Source organism: Lagenorhynchus albirostris, chromosome X (assembly GCF_949774975.1).
Source record: "Lagenorhynchus albirostris chromosome X, mLagAlb1.1, whole genome shotgun sequence".
NCBI classification, from domain to species: Eukaryota; Metazoa; Chordata; class Mammalia; order Artiodactyla; family Delphinidae; genus Lagenorhynchus; species Lagenorhynchus albirostris.
The window spans coordinates 107,500,768-107,509,597 of record NC_083116.1 but is presented as its reverse complement, the minus strand read 5'-3'; the positions used below and the strand labels follow the sequence as shown (position 1 = coordinate 107,509,597).

Below are 8,830 nucleotides of genomic sequence, written 5' to 3'. Positions count from 1 at the left end.
TTAGGCATAATTTGAAATTCAGTATAAATATTGAAGAAATGCGTACCTGTTTTCAAGATGGTCATTGTTTTTAAAAATTCTAAGCTAGTGAATGGAATCATTCTTGGGCTTTGATACATATTGAATTACCTATATAAAAATACATTTGGGAAATGTACAGTGCCTACTACCCAAGATAGTTATGGCGACTAATTAGCTTCTTACCTAGATTTGCAATACTGTTACCCTGTAAAATAATCTTTGTAAAATAGGTCACAAACTGGGTCTGCCTGAATCTTAAGTATAAATCTCATGTTTCATGGGTTTGTACTGCAACTCTAAATTAAAACAAAACTTCTTTTCAAAGAAAAATAACGCAGCATGGAAAACTTTGTAGGGCTACATTGCCTCACCTATGTTTTTTGCTTAGATCTTCATCCACAGCTGCCTACTTGACTTGGACCTTTTGCCCTAATCCTAGCCCTCTTTGTTACTGAGAAGTACTTGTTCCCTCCATGTCTGTAATTCCATCCCTTTCTGGTTCCCTTGTATGCCTGGTTCTGAACATTTTTCTGGTGAGTTCAGATCTGATCCTTCCTCTCCTGGTGATTGATATTGTGACCCCAACCTTAAACAGTGACAGCCTTAGAACTTCGTTGTATGTAGGTGGTGCTTGGGGAGCTGTTTGAGGGGGAAAGCAGCTTGCCGTGAAGAACTGCAGTCACTCTGTTTTTACTTAAATTGCATATTTATTTGGGATGGCTTGAGAGTAACTGTAGAAATTCTTTTTTTTTTTTTTTTTTTTTTTGCGGTACGCAGGCCTCTCACTGTTGTGGCCTCTCCCGTTGCGGAGCACAGGCTCTGGACGCGCAGGCTCAGCGGCCATGGCTCACAGGCCCAGACGCTCCGCGGCATGTGGGATCTTCCCGGACCGGGGCACGAACCCGTGTCCCCTGCGTCGGCAGGCGGACTCTCAACCACTGCGCCACCAGCCAAGCCCTGTAGAAATTCTTAAAGAGGGTTCTTTCTAGCTGTTCCTTGGCAGTGCTACTGGATTCCAGGCTGGGTATTCAAAAGAACTGTTTTCTTATTCAGTTTTGTGTCCCCAGCTTTGTCTATGAATTGTAATAGCTGTAGCCAATAAATGTGCCTTGGATGATTGACTTAATGTCATAAATCCCTAGTCTTAGGTTCCAAATAGTCATGTCCATCCAACTCTTGGGGTACACTATTCTTCTAGTTGAAGGTCTCTTTTGGCAAATGCTTGCTTTGGAAACTACTTACTGCCTATCATGATATCCTCTGGTTACCAAGGTCTTCAATATACTGAGGACTAGGGACAGCATGATTTAGTCACAGATTTGGAACTGAAGTTTTTTGTGTTATACCAGTGAACTGGTTACTTAACTTCTCTGTGCCTGTTTTGCATATTATAAAATGAGGATAATCATAATATTCATTCTCTCTCACAGTGGTTAAGAAGATTAAGTGAGGAAACTTAAGTGCTTGACACATACTTGACAATCAGGAAACAGTCATAAAGATTGCCCTCCTCTATTATGTGGAACAAAGATGGACTTTGTCCAACATACTTCATGTTGTAGATAAATATATATGTTCATAATGCCAAGTCATTCATTCAAACTATCTCTTTTTTTTAACATCTTTATTAGAGTATAATTGCTTTACAATGGTGTGTTAGTTTGTGCTACATAACAAAGTGATAGCAGATATACATATGTCCCCATATCTCTTCCCTCTTGCGTCTCCCTCCCTCCCACCCTCCCTATCCCACCCCTCTAGGTGGTCACAAAGCACCGAGCTGATCTCCCTGTGCTATGCGGCTGCTTCCCACTAGCTATCTGTTTTACTTTTAGTAGTGTATATATGTCCATGCCACTCTCTCACTTTGTCCCAGCTTACCCTTCCCCCTCCCCGTATCCTCAGGTCCATTCTCTAGTAGGTCTGCATCTTTATTCCCGTCTTGCCCCTAGGTTCTTCATGACCATTTTTTCTTTTTTTAGATTCCATATATATGTGTTAGCCTACGGTATTTGTTTTTCCCTTTCTGACTTACTTCACTCTGTATGACAGACTCTAGGTCCATCCACCTCACTACAAATAGCTGAATTTCGTTTCTTTTTATGGCTGAGTAATATTCCATTGTATATATGTGCCACATCTTCTTTATCCATTCATCTGTCGATGGACACTTAGGTTGCTTCCATGTCCTGGCTATTGTAAATAGAGCTGCAGTGAACATTTTGGTACATGACTGTATTTGAATTACGGTTTTCTCAGGGTATATGCCCAGTAGTGGGATTGCTGGGTCATATGGTAGTTCTATTTTTAGTTTTTTAAGGAACCTCCATACTGTTCTCCATAGTGGCTGTATCAATTTACATTCCCACCAACAGTGCAAGAGGGTTACCTTTTCTCCACACTCTCTCCAGCATTTATTGTTTGTAGATTTTTTGATGATGGCCATTCTGACCAGTATGAGATGATATCTCTTTGTAGTTTTGATTTGCATTTGTCTAATGATTTTTGATGTTGAGCATTCTTTCATGTGTTTTCAACAAACTATCTCTTAACTGCTGCTTTATTCCAGGTCTCTGCTAAAATGAACTGGCCCAGAAATTTATTAGAAACAGTAATAGGGGATATGATGTGTTAGAGTTAAGGATGGCTGGAAGAGGAAAGGGGATGGTTGCAGGTAGAGCAACATAGCTAAGAATGTAACCCCCAAAATTAAAGAGAATGGAGAAATAACAATGAGTGAATTTCAGTGCAGGAAATTAAAAGGGGAGCTTGCAGACATTGTTGAAGCTAGAAAGGGCCTGATTTTAAGACTAATATGGACCCGAAGGATTGTTGAACAATAGTCAGTATCGAGGATGCAAGGAACAAATAGCTTTATTTGGGATCTTAAGAATTGCACACAAAATCAGGTAAAACCAAAAGAATGTTCTGGGGAACAGAAAAAGTCAGGGGCTTATAAAGACAGAAGCCACAAGGTTGTTAAAGTTTCCTGCTGAGAATTGTGATTGACTCTGACAGTAGTCAGGAAATATTTGTCTGTAAGGAATCATGAGTTGTTTTAGGGTCAGGGTCTGACGAGTATCTTGAGTAGGACAATGGGTGGTCAAAAGGTCAGATTCTATTCCAGGCTTACACGTGTATACATCACACTTCCTCAGTGGCCTCCTGGCTCCATTTTAGAGAGCTCTCTTAGCAATACTGACCCCATTTTGATTTTCCTTTTACATTTCTCCCTTTTGATTGAGGTCTTTCTTTGGAAAGCATCTATGATCAACCGTTTGATTATTTGGCGTCAACATTGACTTACTTGGTGCTGGAAAGTCTCATTCCCACAGAGTCATGTTCCATGGAGGAGGGAAAGAGGTGGTTGTGGGAGAGGTATGCTTTTAGAGAGTTTATGGCCACATTTGAGGTACAAGAAGCCATCTAGGAAGTGAGTCTTAGGCAACATTCAAGATTGAAGTTCTTGGATCTTCATTAGGAGGGATCATTATTATAGGAGTGGTCAATCATTTCCAGATGTCAAGCTATCCTTATTCCGGTGAAGGGTGTCATAGTACAGCAGTGAGACATACAAAGCATGAACAATTTAAAAACAGCAACAACAGCAAAAACGAATTAGAACAATGATTGGTATAATTAGTTGCAGTCAGCAGGATCACCATAAGGCACCAAGTCCAGAGGGGAGCTAGCTGAAGGTTTCTAGATGTCAGGGTCAAAGCATCTTTTGCAGTTTGAAATGTCTCTGATGATGTCATTGGGTGTTTAGGTAAACTTTCCTAGTGGCTTATAAAGCAGCAGGTATGAAAACTGTAAGTGAGCTGTTGTGGTGATTTCTCTGAAGTTTATATCAGGTTGTCCAATTTTAGCTTGCATGGCTTTGGAAAAAGGGCAGTTTTAGTTCTCAGTGATTCCAAGTCAAAAGGATGGGAGATAAACTGGAAATGTTAGTTTGGAGAGTCATAGCCAGATAGTGGAGGAAACTGGAAGAATTCAGGTTCTAGTCCAGTTTACAGGTAAATACCAAAACCTCAAAGACAGTGAATAGCACTAGAATCTAATATCCACAAAGATATATTACTGAAACATTTTTCTTTCTAAAATCACCCTCATTTCTACCAAAGATAGCCAAATAAAGACTAATTTGTTTTCAAAATAAGTCTAGTTTCAATAAACTTAGCCTGCTTATTTACATAAGTGTAACAAGAATATAGGCTCTTTTGAATCTATATAGGCTCTTTTGAATCTACTTTGCTGGAACTTTTCATAAGGCATCTCAGATTAAACTTTTAAAGGCCCCTCGAGGCCAGGAAAATCATGCTAAGGACTTGCTATTAGACTTCATCCTGCAATAGCTATAGATTTGGCTGAATTTCTCTCTTCTTGAGTTCCCCCCAAATATCTTGAGGTTCCTGCACCTGCCAGGAAGTGACCTTCATTACTCACCTGGTAAGGTTGCTGGGAACCCTGTAAGCAAGGTAGTAGGTGGGTTTTCCAAGGGTCTTTAATGGCTCCATAAAGTCAATCTTGGGCCCTTAGACCTGTCTGGTCATATCTGAGTCTATGCATGTCTCTCTCAAATAGGACATTCCAGTCAAAGCCTTGGTAATATAAGCAATGTTTCCAATTATAAGAATACCTTCTTATTGAACTTTTGCAAATAACCATATTGCCATGAAAAAAATACTAAGAGTTTCTGAATTGTGGAGGGATCAGGTAGGGAGAAAAAGAAAAATGTTTCATTTTTGTTTACAAAGGTGTACTTTATCAAATTGCTGCTGCAAGCAATTTGCTTGAGAGAAGAGGTTTCCTTAATTTGGGCAGAGCAAAACATAAAAGAACAGGGAATGTTTAAAACAAAAAGTCTTAAAAAATATAACCCTCATCAGTTCATTCAGCCCCATGTACTTAATTATTAATCTTGATCTTTTGTTAGCTATTTATGAAGTTATCAGTTTCTTAGAGTTCTGTAAATTCTTACCCAGTTCAATGGTACAATGTGAAAGTTTATCAGAAACCTGTACTCTAGATTAAGTATTAGAGTCCATTCCATGAAGATGAAACATTTGGAAAAGCATCAGAGTAAAACAATAATTCTCTGTAAATGACAAAAAACTTTAAAAAATGCCCATTATTGAAGACCTGTGAATTCATTATAATGGAACTGACAAGGAAATTTGGTGATTTCTGTGACACACAACATTTTAAGATAATAACTAGAATTATGACTTGTAACATTATATAAGACATATTTACATTCTAAGAATTGCATACATTTTCTAAAATACTTATATTAATAACATTTACCCATATCAGATAACCTAAGAAGGTTTATCATTATTTATTTGACGGTGCTTCCCATGTAATTTAACATACCGAATAAGCCTAATTAGTTTAATATCTCTCTTTTATAAGGCCAGGTTAATAAGGCTTCTTTTAGAATTTGATTTCTGGGAATTTTATCAAAAGTATCAAAAGTTTTTAAAACTTACATAGGTTACATAGGATCATAGATCGCTATGAAACAATACTTTGGGTATCCATTTAATCAAAGTGACAGAGATTTCAAAAGCAAATACAGAAAGTTAAATAGTTGTGAAAAGTCCTAGCTCTTTTTTTTTTTTTTTTTTGCGGTACGCGGGCCTCTCACTGTTGTGGCCTCTCCCGTTGCGGAGCACAGGCTCCGGACGCGCAGGCTCAGCGGCCATGGCTCACGGGCCCAGCCGCTCCGCGGCATGTGGGATCTTCCCGGACCGGGGCACGAACCCGTGTCCCCTGCATCGGCAGGCGGACTCCCAACCACTGCGCCACCAGGGAAGCCCCCTAGCTCTTTTTTTTTTTTTTTTTTGCGGTTCGCGGGCCTCACACTGCTGTGGCCTCTCCCATTGCGGAGCGCGCAGGCTCAGCGGCCATGGCCCATGGGCCCAGCCGCTCTGCGGCATGTGGGATCTTCCCGGACTGGGGCATGAACCCGTGTCCCCTGCATCGGCAGGCGGACTCTCAACCACTGTGCCACCAGGGAAGCCCCCTAGCTCTTTTTTTCTTCCAGTTTATTGAGATATAATTGACATACAGTACTAAGGGTTTTTTTTTTTTTTTGGCCACGCCACACAGCATGCGGGAACTTAGTTCCCCAACCAGGGATTGAACCTGGGCCCCCTGCAGTGCAAGTGCAGAGTCTTAACCGTTGGACTGACAGGGAAGTCCCTGAATAAGTTTAAGCATAATTATTTGTTTTACATATATCATGAAGTCATTATCACAGTAAGTTTAGTGAACATCAATCATCCCATATAGGTATAAAATTAAAGAAACAGGAAAAAACTTTTTTAATGAGAACTCAGGATTTACTCCTTAACTTTCATATATAACATACATCAGTGTTAATTATTTATCATGTTGTACATTACATTGCCTAGTATGTATTTATCTTATAACTGGACTTTGATACATTTTGAATGCCTTCATCCAATTCCCCCTTCCCCCACCTCCATCTGACAACCACAAATTTGGTCAGTTTTTCTATGAGTGAGTTTGTTTTTGAAATAGAATTGACCTACAACACTGTTAGTTCCTGTTATATAACATAGTGATTCAATATTTCTGTACATTTCAAACTGATGACCACAATAAGTGTAGTTAAAATATGTCACCATACCAAGATACTACATAGTTATTGACTGTATTCCCCACACTATACATTTTATGCCCCTAACTCATTTATTTTCCAACTGGAAGTTTGTACCTCTTAATCTCCCTCACCTGTTTCTTTCCTCCCCCTCCCCTCTGGAAAACACCTGTTTGTTCTCTGTATGTATAACTGTTTTGTTATGTTTGTGTATTTGTTTTTTGATTCGCTTCATATAAACAAAGTCATATGGTATTTGTCTTTCTCTGACTTATTTCACTTAGCATAATACCCTCTAGGTCAATCTATGTTGTCATAAAAGGCAAGATTTCATTCTTTTTCATGGCTGAGTAATATTCCAGTGTGTGTGTGTGTGTGTGTGTGTGTGTGTGTGTGTGTGTGTGTACACCACATCATTTTTATCTGTTCATCTGTTTTGGGGCACTTAGGTTGCTTCCAAATCCTGGCTATTGTAAATACTACAATAAACATAGGGGTGCATATATCTTTTCTAATTAGTGTTTTTTTTTCCTTTGTATAAATACCCAGGAGTGGGATTGATGGGTCATATGGTAGTTCTATTTTTAATTTTTTGAGAAATATCCTTACTGTTTTCCATAGTGGCTGCAGCAATTTACATTCCCATCAACAGTGCAAGAGGGTTCCCTTTTCTCCACACCCTCTCAAACATTTGTTGTTTGTAGATTTTCTGATGATGCCCACTCTAACTGGTATGAGGTGATGATGCCTCATTGTAGTTTTGATTTGCATTTCTCTAATGATTAGTGATGTTGAGCAGCTTTTCACGTGCCTCTTGGCCATCTTGGCATGTCTTTGGAGAAATGTCTGTTTAAGTCTTCTGCCCTTTTTTTTTTTCTTTTTTTTGTGGTATGCGGGCCTCTCACTGCTGTGCCCTCTCCCATTGCGGAGCACAGGCTCCGGACACGCAGGCTCAGCTGCCATGGCCCACGGGCACAGCCGCTCCGCGGCGTGTGGGATCCTCCCGGACTGGGGCACGAACCTGTGTCCCCTGCATCGGCAGGTGGACTCCCAACCACTGCGCCACCAGGGAAGCCCCAATTACTGCTTTTGACATCATATTTTACATCCCTTTTTTTGGTGTATCCCTTAACTACTTACTGCAGATATACTGATATATGATTTTATTACTTTTGTCCTTTAACCTTTGTACTAGCTTTATATGTGGTTGATTTGTTACGTTTACTATATAGTTGCCTTTACCAGTGAGATTTTTTCCTTTCCTAATTTTCATGTTTCTAGTTGTGGCCTGCCCTTTTTCACTTAGAGAAGTCCCTTTAACATTTCTTGTAAAGCTGGTTTGGTGGTACTGAACTCTTTTAGGTTTTGTTTGTCTTTAAAACTTTTGATCTTTCCATCAAATCTGAATGAAAGCCTTGCCATATAGAATATTCTTTTTTTTTTTTTTTTTTTTTTTTTTTTGCGGTATGCAGGCCTCTCACTGTTGTGGCCTCTCCTGTTGCAGAGCACAGGCTCCGGACGCGCAGGCTCAGCGGCCATGGCTCACGGGCCCAGCCACTCTGCGGCATATGGGATCTTCGCGGACCGGGGCACGAACCCTTGTCCCCTGCATCAGCAGGCGGACTCTCAACCACTGCGCCACCAGGGAAGCCCTAGAGTATTCTTGGTTGTAGGTTTTTTCCCTTTGATCACTTTAAGTATATTGTGCCACTCCCTTCTGACCTGCAGAGCTTCTGCTGAAACGTCAGCTGGTAGACTTAATGGGAGTTCCCATGTACATGACTTGTTGCTTTTCCCCTGCTGCTTTGAACGTTCACTTAATTTGTGTCATTTTAATTACAGTGTGTTTTAGTGTGGTCCTCTTTCGGATGATCCTGATTCAAACTCTCTGTGCTTTCTGGAGCTGGATGTCTGTTCCCTTTCCCAGGTTAGGGAAGTTTTCAGCTATTATGTTTTCAGGTATGTTCTCTGCCCCTTTCTATCTCTCTTCTCCTTCTGGGACCCCTATAATGTGAATGTTAGTATGCTTAATGTTGTCACAGAGGTCTCTAAACTGTCCTCATTTATTTTTATTCTTTTTTCTTTTTTTCTATTCAGCTTCAGTGATTTCTACTCTGTCTTCCAGCTTACTGATCCATTTCTCTGTAACATTGAATCTATTGTTGGTTCCTTCTAGTATAT

General features: G+C 40.1%; 1 non-coding gene across 1 annotated transcript; it reads right to left on the bottom strand.

Annotated features, from left to right (window-relative positions):
• Positions 1-6,150: 6,150 nt before the first annotated feature.
• TRNAA-UGC (transfer RNA alanine (anticodon UGC)) lies at positions 6,151-6,224 on the bottom strand. Its single transcript has one exon. It is a non-coding gene; the product is annotated as a tRNA-Ala (tRNA).
• Between the last annotated feature and the right edge of the window lie 2,606 nt (positions 6,225-8,830).